A 12221-nucleotide genomic window follows, 5' to 3' on the forward strand; every position below is an offset into this window, starting at 1 on the left:
TTTGTATGCATTTACGATTGTTTTATGCACGTAAAACTATAATTATAAAACTATAACTAAACTATGAACTATAATATAAACTATTTTTGAAAAATTATAAAACTATCAAAGCATTTTCAAGAGTGAAATAAATGACATCATAGACGGGCGACATAACGTCAGACCATTTTGTTCGCTAGCTAATAGGATGCTAATAAGGAAGGATGTTTTCTGATTTTAAAAGTATATATTAACAATACAGATGGACTCACAGTGTATTAATAACATGACAAGACAAGTGCCATACTGTATGCTAACCAAAGAATGCACACAAACCCAGGCAAAATTATAGCTTTAATTTTTCATGTTAAGCAAAATATATGCTAACCAGGGTGGATGCTAACCGAGGTTCCACTGTATGTTCAAAAAAATTATATGTATCCTAATCCTCGAACAAAATGTAACCTTTTCCCCACAGGTTCTCAGCCATATTTTTGGAGTGTGCCATTTTTGCCAGTTATGTTGCTGACAGAAGCCACTGTTTCTTATTCATTAATATTTTGAAAATGATCCTAGACTCCCCACTTTTGCAAGTGTTTACAAACGTTTCCGGCGCAGCGTGCCAATTCATATTTGTGGTGCATGTCGCATTAGGTCTATTAACATTTATTAGGACTGCGTTGCTGCAAGTTACTTTAAAAAAGCTTTGAAATAAATGAATTTAATGAAAGTAAGTCCTGAAGTTGTCCATTTTTGTGGAAGGTAACGCATCAGGACTTAGTTTTTTGAACATGAGCTTAACATTTTCTTTAAATTTCTAGCAAATGACTTTTTATGTAGCGAATAGAATGCATTGGAACCTCCGCAGGATCTTGTTCACACTCTTATTAGACCGTTTCTTGTCTGGGCACACATCAGTAAGCGTCCATCCCATAAAGAAGTCCATCTGTTTTTCTCTCATTCTACCTCCACCTGATTCTTTGCAAGGATGCTGAAGCCTACATCCTGCATTTAGAGGCTTTTAGAGAAGTCTGGTCATTCAGCGAGAGGCCGCTGAGCTAAGCTTGCTCACGCCTATCTGCACTTTTTACTTTCCCACTTTTCTGGCCGGCGGGCTGCAGAAGGAGAAGCAGCTAGCAGGAAGTAGCATGTCCATGGACGACCTTGCTCCTGTCCTCACCTACTGGCTTGGAGTGGCTCCCAGTCCTCGGATGGGGGGCATTTTGGACCGGCACCAAGTCTCTACCCCCACAGATGTTACAGAGCCACTAGATATGAGGTGATGTATTGTGCTCATGGACTGCAAGAGGCTTTTAGGCTTTTTTATTTTTATATTTTATTCCTCTTAGGTGGATGAGCATGCAACCCTTAGTTATTATGATGACTTTATTAGTCTTATGTTTCATTTTTTGTAAGTTATTTAAAAACTTCATGTGTCCATAAATGCACTTTCGGTTAGAAACAAACTCATTTTTAATCATCTGTAATAGAACGAGAAGAAGAATGACCTCTTGTTGGGATTGTGGGCTTGTGTTTATGTACCAAAAAAGATGCTGATCCGCAATGAACCAAATATGTGAAGTCAAAACTTGTCAATATGAAACCTCCCACCCAAAAAAACAAAATCCTGATGTGTTCACTGAGTAATTGATTTAATGAAGTTCCAATGAAAAGCCCCCCCTTGTTCGGGTCTTTCTAGTGACCCCCCTGGCGTGCCACACTGTCAGATGTTTTAACTCCCTCACTCCTCTCGGCTTCTCACAGCTGCTCCAAGTCGGCCCAAACCAATGGGTCCCGCTCATCAGATATTTACACTTTATACAACTTGTAGTTTTCAACTGGAATCTCAAAAGCACCAAAAAAGCTCACCTATACCACCCACCAGCCCCCCCAAAAAACAAACCCAACCCATACAAAGTGCCAATAATCCACATAATCAATGTCTTGATCCTCACTTTAAAATCAAATATAAATATTCTCAAAGTGGAACTTGCGTTTTATTGTTAGGACTTTTTAACCTCACAAAAGTGAAACTGTGGTTTTGTTTTGCCCCCTTCCCCCAAACTACATCCCCCAGGCACCCATGCAAAAGTGCTAATAATGCTCATGAATAAAGTTGATCACCTACTACATTTGAAAATAAAAATCCTGTTTCAAGGAGGAAATGTGGGATTTCACTGAAGTGTAAAATAAAAAGGTTTTGCCCCCTTTTCCCCATCCCCTGTACAATGACAGCCACCCACCCCACCCCGTTCCCCAAAAAGTGAACTGCCCTCATGCAAAGCATCATTAATGCACAGAAGTAATGAGTTGTTACGTCTTTGAAGACATATACAGTATAGAGTTTTATAGTTACATCTTTTAAAACATGTACAGTGGTGTGAAAAGTGTTTTCCCACTTCCTGATTTCTTATTGTTTTTGCATGTTTGTAAATATTAGTCAATGACAACACAACTGAACACAAAAGGTGTTTTTTTTATTATTAAGGGAGAAAAAAAATCCAAACCTACATGGTCCTGTGTGAAAAAGTGATTGCCCCCTAAACCTAATAACTGGTTGGGCCCCCCTTAGCAGCAACAACTGCAATCAAGCGTTTGTGATAACTTGTAATGAGTCTCTTACAGCGCTGGGGAGGAATTTTGGCCCACTCATCTTTGCAGAATTGTTGTAATTCAGCCACATTGGAGGGTTTTCAAGCATGAAGCCCCTTTTTAAGGTCATGCCACAGCATCCCAATAGGATTGAGGTCAGGATTTTGGTGAGGCCACTCCAAAGTCTTCATTTTGTTTTTCTTCAGCCATTCAGAGGTGGACTTGCTGGTGTATTGTGGATCATTGTCCTGCTGCACAACCCAAGTTGGTTTCATCTTGACGTCACGACCAGATGGCCGGACATTCTCCTTCAGGATTTTTTGGTAGACAGCAGAATTCATGGTTCTATTTATCACCGCAAGTCTTCCAGGTCCTGAAGCAGCAAAACAGCCCCAGACCATCACACTACTACCACCACCATATTTTACTGTTGGTATGATGTTCTTTTTCTGAAATGCAACGTTGCTTTTACACCAGATGTAATGGGACACACACCTTCCAAAAAGCTCAACATTTGTCTTGTCAGACCAAAGAGTATTTTCCCAAAGATCTTGGGGATCATCAAGATGTTTTCTGGCAAAATTGAGACAAGCCTTAACGTTGTTTTTGTTCAGCTGTGGTCATCTTAGAACTCTGCCATGCAGGCTGTTTTTGCCCAGTGTCTTTCTTATGGTGGAGTCATGAACACTGACCTTAACTGAGGCAAGTGATACCTGCAATTCTTTGGATGTTGTTGTGGGGTCTTTTGTGACCTCTTGGATGAGTCATTGCTACGGTTTTAGGGTAATTTTGGTTGGCCGGACACTCCTGGGAAGCTTCACCACTGTTCCATATATGTCCCATATTTGTGGATAATGGCTCTCACCCTTTTCCACTGGAGCAAACTTTGGTGTTGGTGCTAGATTAAGTTTGAGGCCGGGGTGGAACCGTGTTGCCTGCGAACTGACATCAACACCAGTTTCATTTTCCATTGTCCGAGGGAGCTGTGCCATTACGTCACAGAGGTTACGGCTCCGATCAGGAAATTACAAGTGTTGACCATTTTCTCAATCAAAACAACTCACTATAGTGCTTGACACTGCACATTATTTACAGGTAAAAATATAAAGTTTCAAAAATGTAAAAATTAAAATGCACAATATTTTAACAAAGATTGCACATTGCAAGGTTCAGGTTTGTGGGGCGCTCGTAGCGAGGCGAGGATGAGCCATCTCATCACCATTGTTTTCTGAGAGAAACATAAAACGTATTACACCAGAACACAGTTGCACAATAAATGTTGCTTCTTACATGACCATAAGTTTACAATGAAAGTGGTTTGCTGGCGTACACACAATTGAGAAGTGAAGGGTGGCCAGGCTTTCATTCATTCGAAAATAGCAAGCTAGCATGCTAATGTTAACAGCAGGCTAGTATTTACACCCACAAATGTGCTGTGAACATTAAATTAATCAAATACAACTTACGGGAGTCCGGGCTGGTCTGATTTGTGCCTGGGTCTTCTTTTGTGACGGCCTCCCGGATTTCAGTGGAGTTATGGGGGGCCATGTAGGTTTGGATTTTTTTTTTTCTCCCTTAATAATAAAAAGTGTCATTTAAAAACTGCATTTTGTGTTCAGTTGTGTTGTCATTGACTAATATTTACATTTGTTTGATCATCTGAAACATTTAAGTGCGACAAGCACACAAAAAAAAGAAGGAAGGAGGAAACACTTTTTCACACCACTGTATGCATTTCAAATTGTTTTCTGCACGTCAAACTATAATGGTAAAACTATTAAAACGTGTTTTGTGTTAACATTTTTGGCTTTTGGGAACGGATTAATTGGATTTACATTATTTCATAAGTTAAAATTTTATTTGGTTAGTGTCCGTTTCAGTTAGAGTCAGACCTTCTGGAACGACTTCATGACGCTAACCAAGGTTCCACTGTACATCATATGAAGAAAAAGTAACTTTTTAAAGGAACGCATGCTGACAGAATCGTAAAACATGGGAGATGAGATCCAAAGCAACATACTCCACAAATATATCCGACAAGCTTCACAGTGGTTGGAAGATTAGGACATGTTTCCATAACACACATTCCGTCAACAGAAAAAAACAAAATTTAAAGTGACTAAATAACAAATAATGTTGAATAAGACCTAGGCAACATACTCCACATATATGGATGGCAAGCTGTGCCGAAACACTGAAAATCATTTGAAAGTCGTTATAGAGAAATAGGTCATTTACATAATGTTACTTTACATAATTATGTAAACACAAAAAAATTACTTTCTAAAGTAACGTATAGAGAAGCAATCCCCCAAAACTAAAAATATGGCCCACATGCTGTAGCGAAAAAGGTAATATTTTGTGTAATATTACTGCAAAGCGTTTAGAAAATTTAAGCAATGTAATCCCCTAAATTGGTCGATCCCTAACGCAACACACTCCACAAATATGACCAACAAACTGCAGTAAAAATGCTATATTTTGCCATCATTTCAGAGTGGTCATTTGATTAGGTCATATTTTCATAACATACGTGACATGAACAATAACAACGTTTTAACATAAGCCATTGTGACGACATTGCAAAACATGGTAGATGAGACCTAATGCGACACTACACCACAAATATTGTATGGCTGAGAAGTCTTATTAAAGGCCATATTTTGCCATCATTTCAAACTGTACTGTAACACCATAGTTTTTTAAGCACTATACCGCCAAACCTCAGTTTTCGTATGATTCGGTTTTCAACAACAATTTGCCAACATTTTGCCTCGGTTCTTGTACACTGTCTTGGTTATCGTACAATATTGCAACTAAAAAGCTTGTATCTGTAAATTGAATACGGAATTAACAGAGATGTGGACAAACAACTCCCAGCATGGCTTGTTTATTTAGCCATCTTGGACCACACACCCAACACCAAATCCTGCGGTGCTTAGTTTACACAATACTACGGTACCCTGTAAGGCACATTCATTTGGCAAACACAAATGAGAACGTTACTCAAAGTAGTCTGTTTGCCGCATCAATAATAAGTTCCATCCCTGGCCAAACAAAATAAGAAAACCCTGTCCGCTCCTTGCCGTCCAGCCAACAAGAGCCTTCAATGAGGGTAAAAGTGATGTTAAATTTCATTAGTAAATTTCATTGAATTACATTTGTCATTTAGAATTATTTCACATTTTTCGTAATGTCAAACTATAATTAATCCCTATAAAACTGAACAGGAACGGATTCTGTTCACATGAATTCCTGTAGGAAAAATGGCTACGTTTCAGCTTTTGCGTGACCTTTTGGAATGAATGAACAAAACACAAGTTACCACTGCATTTTGCTACGGAAATGTTATATTACAGCATAATTTAACATTTGGTTTGGGGGTAACAGAAGAACATTTATTGGGAAAAAATACACTTTCTCCCACAGCATCCCTTTTTGTAGAAAAATCCTACTAAATACTTGAGAACAGTGCTGCTCCCATACCAAGCGTACTGTATGGCATTGTAGCCAAAGATTGGTAATGGTATCAGAGCTATCATCATCATGCATTACTGCAGGAAAAGGTCAGCATTTAATGGACAGAGAGAGGATGGAGATGGACCTTTATGTCCATGGCCACTCCAGAAGAGAAGACCAGATAAAGCTGCTCTGCTTATTAACATTTCAGTTTGATCCACTGGATGTCCAACATGGACCATCTCTGGTGGTGCTGGTCAGCAATCGCCTTCAGCCTCACTGTCGGAGCTCTAAATCCATTGCGATAAAAAAACCCAATGCACCTTCCAGGGTGGAAGCATCGCATAACTCCTCGACCATGCAGAGCAGGGGACCTCCCTGGGACTCAGTGGAAGTGCCCGCACGGATCCAGAATCATCATAGGAGGCACACACCCAATGGTTGTTTTGGGCAATGACAGATACGAGGGCCTGGATGGGCGGAAGAAAATGTGCTGTCTTGATGTTTGCAGCCTACTAAGGGATAAGCCTGAAAGGACATATGGCTGGATAGGCAATGAGATTGAGATATGGGGGTCTCCATTTGACCCATAGCTTCAAAGAGATGTGGCTTTGGTTTGGCATTAGGCTTATAGGACAGGAATGATTGAATACCAAGATGACCTATGATGGCCAGAAAATATGCTCCTTTTCATTGGTTGTACAGCATAAAAAGCCCAAAAAATAAACCTTTGTGTCTCTTCTATGACATCTCTAATGTGTCTCGCAGGACACTTTAGTAGCGTCCCAATCACAAGACTAATTGTATCATTAGGACCACTCTGGCAGGGACGGCCACCTTTTGGCCTTGAGAAGACATGTTCTTTGGTAAATGACAGCAATCCGCCCGCAAAAACATCAAGTCAGATCCATCTTAGTGACAAGCAGGATGGCACTCAAGGCCGAACTGTCCCTAATTTGGATCAGAACCAAACAGACAGACTTTTGTCCTTTGGATCAGTGCGTTGTTCACTGGGTAATATTGTCACAATTTTAACTACAGTCAATAAAGTGATCTTGATATGCAACAAAATGTGGGTCTTTCTACGCCAAATAGCACAGATGTTTAAAAACAATACAACAATAAAATGAACAAGCTAATAATTAGCCACCATTTTTAATTGTACCATTATGGAAACAGCCTCTCTTTGGGTCACGGAACTAACAACAATGGAGCTGAACAAAAATCTCCCTTATGTACTCTTAAGAAGACATGTTTTACCCAAAAGAAGACTGAGGGCAACAAGAAAACTGGCGTGCTGCAGCAAAGTGGAAACTGGAGTAAAAAATACCACAGCAAGTTAGCATGTATATTCATTTCGATCATTTCTAGCCTGTTTAGACAAATGCGACAATGACAAAGAGTCTGACTTTTTTCCTCATAAAATTACGACTGTTTCAGAGAATATTGCCAAATTGTTTATCTAAAAATAATGACTTTTCTGCTAAAATTATTTTTGTCTTGGACTTTTTTTTTTACCTCTCAAAATGACTTTCCCCCTTCTTAAAGAAATTGCTTTTTCTCATAAAATTGCGACGCCTGTTTCACAGTACTACCTTATTTTTTTCTTTCTTTTTTTCTTGTAAAATTCAGACTTTTTCCTCCCATAAAATTCTAACTTAAAACATAAAATCAACATTATCGTAAAACTATTACTTTTGTCATTTTTCTCAAGGATGAATGAGACACTAACAAACAAGAATGGAAGCAAACAAGATTCAAAAAGTACCCAGAAAAAGTATGCAAAACTAAATGTTAGGGGTACTTAAGGGACAATTTGATTTGGAGGAGTCTGATTCGACTATCAACCTCACAGCCAACTAGTCAGTCACAGTCAACTAGTTCTCTGTAGCTTGGTATGGTTAAAGCGGCGGCTGTCTCTTATGTCACTAGAGAGATCCCGTAGCCTGCGCATAAGCGTTGTGCAATGTGGTGTAAAGAGAGCCAGCAGTATTGTCAGAGTGTCTATGTGTGCCAGATTCATGTCAAATTGGCTAAGCTGCATATCAATGGTAACAATGAGTTATGTCTTATTATTGCTTATCATGTCTACTATATTAGGTAATATGAGTATAAAGGTGACTATAGGGGTTTTATTTTATGTATATCGGGCTCTAACTTTAAAAAAAGTTTTTACAAGGTCATAAACAGGTTTTCTATGCTCTAACTACAAAAATATTCCATTTATTAACATTGAATTCTACTTTACAAAAATGCATTTATTACAGTCGAGTCTGGAACCAATTAACCGCAATAAACGAGGGACATCTATTTGTTTGCCTGAGTGTTTTAACCTTTTCTTTGAGGTGGAAAAAGTGAGTGATGAGATCTGTTTATTTTTAGGAATACCCATAAGCAGATCTCTAACAAACAACAACAAAAAAAAACATTAGACGATTAGTTGACTACGGGCAAAATCTAACAGACCATCCTAACCCGCCCCCCTTCTTCTCATATAGAGGATTAATGTCAATTATGTGTCACTGGTGCAAGACCTACCAGAAGATGATAGATCTACAGTAGTCACAGACTGATTGGACTTTTGCAAAAAGAAAAACTGTCCAGTACTTTTTTCTTACTTATCAGAATTATTATTAAAACTCCATGTTATATATAATTATGTATTATGTTTTTATTGTTACTAAAATCGTATTATCTGTCCTGAATCAACATATGTTTGAGATACTTAATGGACACGACACACAGAGTGGTTATTTAGTCAGAAACTAACTAATGACTGTCACCATGTTTGAATTAAACTCCCCCACCCCTCTCCTATTTTGCTGAAGAGCCAAATTAATGTACTGTGATGAGCACCCCCTCAAAAAAAGAAGGGGGGTTGGGGGGAGCGCGCTTTCCATCCAACCATCCATCCTTCCTACAAAAGCTTGAGGACCGATGAGGGGCGTTGGTAGGCTGGGATTAAGAAAGAAGCCTCTTGACTCCTTCCTTTCACACCAAAGCAAAAGAGTCCTTGTCAGCGACTAAGGGGAAGAAAGGAGAGAAGAATAGGTGAAGTGCAGGGTTATCGGCTTGTTAATTGGATTAACAGGGTGTCGTGTTCAAGTCCCGAGCGTGACCGGCGACAACACACTCGACGGTCCTCATGCGATACACCACATGCAACAAAAAGTAATCAAAAATGTATCATTCATAAAACAAAGTTAGAATGGAAATGAGAGTGATGCAAGGGTTGTTGTAGTGCACAAAAGGTTCTATGATTATAAAGTCAATATTTTTGTAATACTGCTTACTTCTAAAGATACTAGTGTTTACAGGGTACAAAACAATACAACACTGGTTTACCATTAGTTAGACGTCCACATTGGGTTTTTTTTAACTAAGGGGCCCTTTAACAGTCTTTTTCCTCTGTGTATCACTTATAAACTTTATATTGCTTGTCTGACACATTCTATAACAAGCTGCCAGGAGCAGCAGCACTTTAAGCAGCCACACCAGGTACACTTTGCACCCATTCAAGCAAGAGAACCCATACAAGAGCCGTATATGAAGAAAAAAATCTACCTTAAAAATAAATTGATACATTTGGTGCATTAAAGATGGTAAAACCAATGCAATGTTGGTTAATAAATGCTAAACATTCTGAACAAAACAACATTTTAGCTTTGTATGAAATGTGACAAGGGCAAATTAGTGCCTTATGCAATAATAGAATATATCATTTTATTTTTTAAATATGCTGAAGGCTAATTCAAAACAAACTGCTTGGCAAAAATGACCCGCGGGCCGCACTTTGGACACCCGTGTTCTAATGTAATCTAACATACAAGCTGCATCAGTGTGGCCATTATAAAGACAATAATATGTTTATTATTAGGATTGTGTTGCAGAACCACATTGTATCATAATGAGAGCTGTTCCTAATATGTTGGTTGCATTATTTCTAATAACCCCATGCAGTGCAATTCTATACACCACATTCAAACACAGTTCTTTTTAAAAAGCCAAGTTTGTTTTATTCATCTCTTGCACTGGATCTCATTAGACTGTGCAGATGTACCTATTGAAGTGACCAGGTTATGAGAACAGGCCCTGTTATTACCTAAAATTGTTTTAAAAAAATGCATATAGGATGCCCTTCCTCAGTCAGGACAGCAGCAGACAAAGCTGGTGGTGTTTTTTTGTTTCGTTTTTTCAGTGGGCTCCCTTGGCTCTGGTCAGCCGTAGATGTGTGCCCGTTATGGGGGTGTCTGGACGGATGGAAATTGGGCAATGTAAATAGGTATGGGGGCAGCAAAGAGATGGTTGTGCAAAAAAACAAGGTACATTTAAAAAAAAAATCTGATGCTATTCATACTATTATTTTTAATATTTATAAAGTAAAAATGAGGCCTCTGGAATTGGGAGCATCAGTGAACCCACCCTCCTCAGTCTGAGCAGCAGGAGGGCTGTTTACACACCTGTGAGTGTAGTGCAAACATCTATGTCATCAACTAAAAGCAGCTTGGAATTAGTGCATTAAAAAAACAAAACTAACAAATTATTAGGAATGTGTGTGCTTCCTGGTGGCTGGGAAGGCTTGTAAATCAGTGTCTGTAAAAGTCTACAGTAAGGGACCATAAACCATCAAAAATAACGGCGTTACTAACGCAGTTTATTATTTTCCAGTAGCAGGTAATCTAATTATCATTTCAAACGTTTCAACGCCATTACCAATGGTGAAAAGTGGTGTGTTATTCCTGTAGCTTCCCCACAGGTACACAGAGGCTGATGCTCTTTTTGAACTTTATGCTGACCAACACTTCAACAGCAGCGCTCAATTCCAACACCGTATACATCTCCAACTTGCACACGTCTCTCCGTCCTCGCCACACCCACACAAAACCTCCGCACTCTCCACCAATCACATTCACGCGAGGTGCGTTCACAGACATCGCAACTCTCATTCAGGGTAAGCTCTCAATAGCACACGCCACATATCTGAAAGTTTTTCAAAAACGTAACACAATAATTACTTTGCCTGGCAACTAGTTACATTTATGATGGAGTAATTCCGGTACTTTTTTGTTTTTTACTACTAACAATAACTAATTACTTTTAATAATAATGGATGGGATTTCATAGCACTTTTCAAGCACTTCACAATGAAGTGAATCCATTATTCATTCACTCCTCAGTCACACTGATGGTGGTAATCTACATGTGTAGACACAGCTGCCCTGGGGTGGTCTGACGGAAACCTGGCTGCCAATTCGTGCCCATCCGACCACCACCAAACATTCATTCCCATTCATACACCAGTGTGGGCAGCACTGGAGGCAAGTCGGGCGAAGTGTCTTACCCAGGGACATGACGACAGTGACTGGGTGAGGGTGGAAGGATCGAACCGCCAACATTCCCGTTTGTGGACAACCTGCTCTACCTCCTGAGCCACTGCTGCCCAGTAAAAAAGTAACTTTCCCAAAAAAACCATAAAAAATAAATCAGAACAAATTCTGTTAATTGCATGAATGAGGTGCATCTCAATAAAAGGAATATCATGCAAAAGTTATCGTTTAAGAGACTGACTCAGGCTCAGGAAGTTTTTGCAATTCTTGTGCTAATTAGAGCACGAACCAGTAGTTTACAATATTCAAATTTTATGAGACATTGAATTTTATTAGCTGTAAGTGCTAATCATCAAAATTCTCAAGAAATGAATAAACACATTTTGGAAATATTGCTCTTTGTGAAATACAGATTAACTTTTGGAATTGTACTGAAATAAAGTCGTATTTTAGAAGATATTCTAATTTATTGAAATGCCCCTGTAGTTGGTAAATAAGAATAAACAAAAAGTATAAAATGAATATATTTTTTTGTTTACATTTTCTTTAAAGTGGATTTGTATTGACTAAATCAGATGAATATCTTCCCCCAATTTCCCTTTGGGGATTAATAAATGTCTGATAATTTGTCTCCCTATATGGAGCCCCATACAAATAAATAAAACTTAATATAATAACCGTTTCAAGATGATCTTATTGAGACATTATTCCTAATTAAATATTTAATCTTGATTGATCAGCGTGTTTTACAACAATATTTCCTCCTGTTCAGTTGCAATTAGCTGCTCATATATTGTCATTAGAAGACTATTAAAACATCAAGTCATTACTTGTAGCATCCCATCCGCAGGGGGGGACAAGGGG

This window comes from Dunckerocampus dactyliophorus, chromosome 9 (genome assembly GCF_027744805.1).
Source record: "Dunckerocampus dactyliophorus isolate RoL2022-P2 chromosome 9, RoL_Ddac_1.1, whole genome shotgun sequence".
NCBI classification, from domain to species: Eukaryota; Metazoa; Chordata; class Actinopteri; order Syngnathiformes; family Syngnathidae; genus Dunckerocampus; species Dunckerocampus dactyliophorus.